Genomic DNA, 6,000 nt, shown 5'->3' on the forward strand with positions numbered 1-6,000 from the left:
TATCATGTCTACAACGACTAACTGTGAACAATAAAGTGAAATAGTTTATTTAATTGCAGGATTAAAATTTTGATTATGGTAGTAACTCAATAGTAATGTCAGAACCTTACGGTTACGCGGACTATACTTCCGGTAATAGAATCTGTATGTTCAACCTTAAAAAATGGCTCTGAGCACTATGGGACTTAACTTCTAAGGTCATCAGCCCCTAGAACTTAGAACTACTTAAACCTGACTAACCTAAGGACATCATACACAGCCATGCCCGAGGCAGGATTCGAACCTGCGACCGTAGCGGTCGCGCGGTTCCAGGGTGTAGCGCCTAGAATCGCTCGACCATCCCGGCCGGCTTCAACCTTAAAGTGAGCATACAAGTTTTAAAGCGTAACAAATCTTACGTTCTGATTGAAGATATTAAATGACATTTTAAGAGGGAGTGATACACTCGTATTAAGATGTTACTCAGCCTTGCTGTCAAACAGTATCTGTGGCTGGCAGAGATTTCACGAAGTGATGTGTCATTCTTTTCGTGAAACGGAAAAAGCAATTCTTGCACGACGCCTACGATTTATTTGAAGTTAAAAGGTAGTCTCTTCTCAACTAGGCAGCCTAAACAATCTTGCCACATTTACGCAGAAACTGGAATCCATTTCCCATTAAGGAACATATAAATGAATTATGAAGAAATTTTCGTATGAGACGTGATCCTGCTGATTAACACAGTCATTCACATCAACGAAAGAAGCTATTGGAATAATATTAATTAATTTATAATATATCTGAAGAAAGAGTACAACGTCTTATCATATCCAGAATACACAGGCCTGACTCTGTGGATTGCTGGAGACAGAAAGGCATTCAGTTATCCATGTTATTTGAAGCAAAAGACTACGCAGTCTTTGGCGGCTGTCATTGTGGCCAGTATCGGGACGGAACACCCCAACATCGACATTTTTCCTCTTCCAGGGTCCAGCTCCCCGGCTTCCACGTCGAGCAACCACCGTCGGCTAGAGTAGTGACGTTTGTGCCGACGGGACGGTTTCACGGGCGACTGTGGACCTTTTTACGAATTGAAGGCTTTTATTTTTTCACATTGTTAATTTGTACCCACCATAAACCCGTATATTTTCAACACCTGCAAGAACAGTTGTACATCAAGAAGTAACTACATCCACAGCAGGGCAGGTGCAGGAGTTGCTCATATGGAATGTGAAAGTGATCTGTTCTCTCACTACGCCAATGGCGGGCCAAACACTTGCAAAGAAGCCTTCTTCCCTGCTGCCCCCAACACCGTTCGCCGGTTTCAACGAATCTACAGAATGCTGAGAGAATTAGTTGCGCCGGTTCTTGCTAAACTTCCAGGTAAGATGTAGCATCGATTTAGCCGATAAGGCCACGTTGTTATTGTCCAGCAGAGATGAGTTGTACGAAATTGTGCAAAATCTGAAATCCTTCATCAAGCCTGAGAAACTTATCTCTGAGGAACTCTGCCAGTTGATCAAGCAGTATTCTGGACATCAAACCCAGGTCTTGGTAGTATGGTTGGAGTTTAACCAGCACCACAAGCGCATTGGACAGTTTTGTGTGACCTGGATCGTCCGCCTGCAAGGCTTCTCTCTCAAGTGTTGGTTTGAGTGTCACCATCGCTATACCTTATATGCGGACTCATTCCGTGAGCACCCACCACTAAGGTCCAAACTAGGGCATTAGCCTCGTCAGTCCCTTCGTTTTACTGCCGCCAACTTACATTTTGCGGAAAGACCACAAAGATAAGATAAGAGAGATTAGGGCTCGTACAGAGGCATATAGGCAGTCATTTTTCCCTCATTCTGTTTGGGAGTGGAACAGGGAGAGAAGATGCTATTTGTGGTACGAGGTACCCTCCGCCACGCACCGTATAGTGGATTGTGGGGTATGTATGTAGATGTAGATGTAGATGTAGAAGTTACTCAGATTCCCGAATCACATACACTTACAGCAGCTGCCAGGGACGACCTTTGCGACAACTGGCAGACGGGAAGTTAGATACGAATGGTAAGCAGCCCGCGCTGCTCCATGGACTTCGCCAGGCGACCCCACCTTCTATTGAACCGCCGTATAACGAAGTCATTGATAATTCCCAAGCAATGACGCCATGGCGCTAGTCAACAAACATTGAGAGTGGGGATCATGACTCTTCGACTTACCTGTACTCGCCAAGCTCTCGATGTTGTTCCTCTTCTGCATCTGTTTCCGTTCAGTGAGCAAGCTGACAGTCCTGCACCGACAGGAATGCCACCACATAGACGCCATGTATGGCATATCCGAAAAGTAGGCCATTTGGCACCAGTTTGTGACAATCAGCGAAACACGTGATGGTCGTCAGAGGCCCTAGTGTTTTCTCTGAACTCGGAGGCTGTCTTCATTACTCAACAATAGTGTTAACAGCTGACGTTCGTCATGGACGAGGGACCGACTGAGTTCCAGGTAGACATGAGAGGAAATCGGTCAGCCTAATTCGCTTAGACATGCACAGGTTCTTGAACTGCTTTGAGTTGGAACTACATCTATGTCATGCAGTACCTTAGTAACCAGTGTATTCCAGTGTGGACGGTACTCCGTCTCAGCAAGTTATAAGATGTAAAATGGCAACTTATACGCTGTTAGTGGTAAGTTCATTGTTGGCGCAAAATATTTTTGGATAGGCGTCTATTCAGTTTTTGAATTCCAGCTCACTGATACAACCAGTTTAGCTTCCCAACCAGTCCCTTTCAAAAATGTAGACTCTCTATTAAGGCTGTACAACCATGTGTTTGAGAAAGCTAGAGGCGGTCCAAAACTTCCGGGATCATATCTCTCTTAAGCAGTCGGCAGTACCTAAATTTTGTGGCCACCGTCCCATTCTCTTCACCATGCATGACAAGGTTAAGGCCGAGTTAAAACATTGGCAGGAACTCGTTTCTCCTATTTCGTCTAGTCAGTGTGCCACCCCTTTGGTGAATTCAAATAGCACTTTGCGTCGTTGCAGCGATTTCACACAGTCTGTGTGAGTGTGTCACAGCGACTTGCATGAATATACGAGTACCTGCAGTTGCCATTGGACGCCGTTTCTCAGTATTTCTTACAACGAGGGCAACTCCCCGTAATACGCCCCTCCCCTTCCCCCCCCCCCCCCCTCATATTTAGTGGTAAAATAGCCCTTCAAAAAATGAACACAGATAAAGCTTGAAAATAGGATGGAGGTGTACTGGACTGTGAAAAAAGAAGCTAAATAGAGTTTCCCTTTGAGGTTAACAAATTTCCTTTGGGATATCATCTACCCCATTGATTTATCAAAGACATTTGGAGCATTTGATTAAGGAATTCCCTGTTGTGTCACTTACATTGATGAAATTTAAGTCATCTGCTGACAGTCTTCCAACGCTTTCTGGAAAATGGTCTTCGTTGCAAATTGTAAGAAATGTTGTTTTTTGCCTTAAATGTGGATTTTTGGGAGATGTGCTTAATAAAGATGGCCTTGAACCTACGGAATAAGACGTCAACGCCATTGTCAATCTTCCGGTATCCCAGAACCTGAAAGAGCTCCAGTCCTTTTTTGCCAAGATTTCCTATTATGCTAAGCTTACTCCTAGGCCACACACACCTGCCATTCTCTTAACTTGTCTTTGCTACAGGGGCATCAGATTCATGTGGTGTATGGAGTGTCAACGGTTCTGAAGCAGAGTTTGGGCTCCGATTCCTGTCTGGCTTCCTTTACTCTGGGTAAGCCGTTAACCTTGGCTTTGACGTGCCCTAATATGGCACTGATCCTGTCACATCGGAACCAAGATGGCACCGAGCAGCCCATCGACTATGTACCGAAAAAGCTTTCAGTAGCACAAAGTAATTACTTGCAAATGGCGAAGGAGGCACTGGATAGCGGTTTCAGCTCCGATAAGTTTCATCTTTTTTTCTATGGAACAAAGCTCCTGCTCATCACCGTCCACAGAGAACTGACTTCATTGTTTGACGCTTATTCAAAGTTACTGAATAGGTCAGTGCACCAATGGCAGAGATAGGCACTCTTCCTGAGCAATTATTGTCGCACCTGACATTTTGCGGCGATCTTATGTTGTCATTCGCCATCAAAGGATGCCATTCGTGGAAGACATTTTGAGGACGATGAGATGGTGATTCACACAGTGAAGGACAAGGATTGGTACCGAGAGCGCATACACCCCCTTGTTTCGCCCAGGAGGAAGACCACAGAACGGGACGGAGTATAATATCCCTTGGCCCGTAGCGGGTAGGGATCGTTAATCGATCAGCTGATCGATATTTGTTACTGGTCCATCACTCAGCATGCTGACAGTGCACTATTGTAGTTACCACTGGGACCCTACCTGGAGTTGGATCAAAAGGAACCTCACGCACTGGACGATACCTTCCAACAAACATTCCTGCACATAGCAGTCCTGATGAGATGGCCCGAGCACGATCTTTCAAGAGAAGATTCGGTGTGGCATACATTCTTCCTACTACGAGATCAACATTGCCCAGGGGCCTCATGATGTCCACAGAGTATCAAAGCCGTTAAGTAGTCATCCATCTGGTGTTGCTTCCACACGTACTCCATCTGTTGTATGCTTCTCAATGGGGGATGACCCTTATGAAGGGTTTGGCACGTGATACGTCTATTGGCCAGCGTCCGACTTCAACACCGAAAATTTTGTGTGTGCTTGCGCTGCCTGTGCACAGAACCAGGCTGCACCACTGCGTCAGTTTTCTCCTTGTCCAGACCTGGAGCACCCTTGGGACAGGGTGCACTTTGACTTCGTAGGCCCATTTTTGGGAGTCATGTAATTATTGCTTGTGATGCATTTTCCAATTTTCTGTACGTAGCCAAACAGTCCTCCACGATGTTGACTGTAACTATTCATGCAATGTCAGTCATTTTTTCTATCGATGGCCAGCCCCAGACCTACCTGTCTCATAACCGTCGCCAATTTGTGTCACGAGAGTTTGAAGATTTCTGCATTCGCAACAGCATCGTGCATCTGACTCCCGCCCTGCTTCACCCAGCTTCTAACTCAGAGGTGGAGAAATTCGCGCGAACTTCCAAGCTCCACAATAGGGAGTCTGTGTCTGCCCTGTCCCACATTGATGCACTGTGTAGCTTTCTAGCCACGTTCAAGGCATCACCGGTTAATGGGTGCAGTCCAGCGCAATTTTTGCTTGGCCATCATATTGGGGCCTCTTGGATTTGTTACATCCCGAGCCATATTCCCTGGAATGTTGCAGTTTGTCACGTTTTCCTTGGACGGCTCCTGTTTGGGCTCTGTCTTTCAGCCTGCATCGGGGGTGAATACTGGGTGTAGTAATGGGTCACAAAGGTCAGCATTTGTTTGTGGTGAACGTTGCGTTGCGTTCTGAACATCCTCCTACCTCGTGCTTAAGTCGTCTCGGACGCCGAAGGCCTGCCACTAGGACAAAGCCGCCCCGAAGAGTCTTCCGGGAAGACGTTTACAATCACCGCTAGGCATCACAGGCCATTTTTGGAGGGATGCGCAGGAGAAACACCACAGAAGAAGAGAGCAAGAAACTTGCGTTTTTGCCTTTCGGTGGGGGAGTGTCGGCAAATATTCCCCGGTTCCTGAAGACACACAACATTTCATCAGTGTTCAGACCCTCAGGAAAAATACGACAGTTTATGAGGCATGTGAAGGATGATCTAGGGCTCAGAACGTCTGGAGTGTACAAGATACCCGTCAGCGTGGCTGCTACTACGTCGGGCAAACATTACGCCATGTGGAGCAACCCCAGACGTAACACGAGAGGTGCTCACGCCTAGGCTATCTGGAAATATCAGCCATGGCAGAACATGCTTCAAAAAACCGACTCCGGATTGCGATCGACGAAACATCTGTCATTATGAAGCTGAGAAGTCATTATGAAGATGAGAGGATTTTCGGACAGCGCTATAAAAGAAGCCGTAGAAATAAAAATATTTGAAAACAACATCGATAAGGGCGGCATGTTGCA

Source organism: Schistocerca americana, chromosome 2 (genome assembly GCF_021461395.2).
Source record: "Schistocerca americana isolate TAMUIC-IGC-003095 chromosome 2, iqSchAmer2.1, whole genome shotgun sequence".
Lineage (NCBI taxonomy): Eukaryota > Metazoa > Arthropoda > Insecta > Orthoptera > Acrididae > Schistocerca > Schistocerca americana.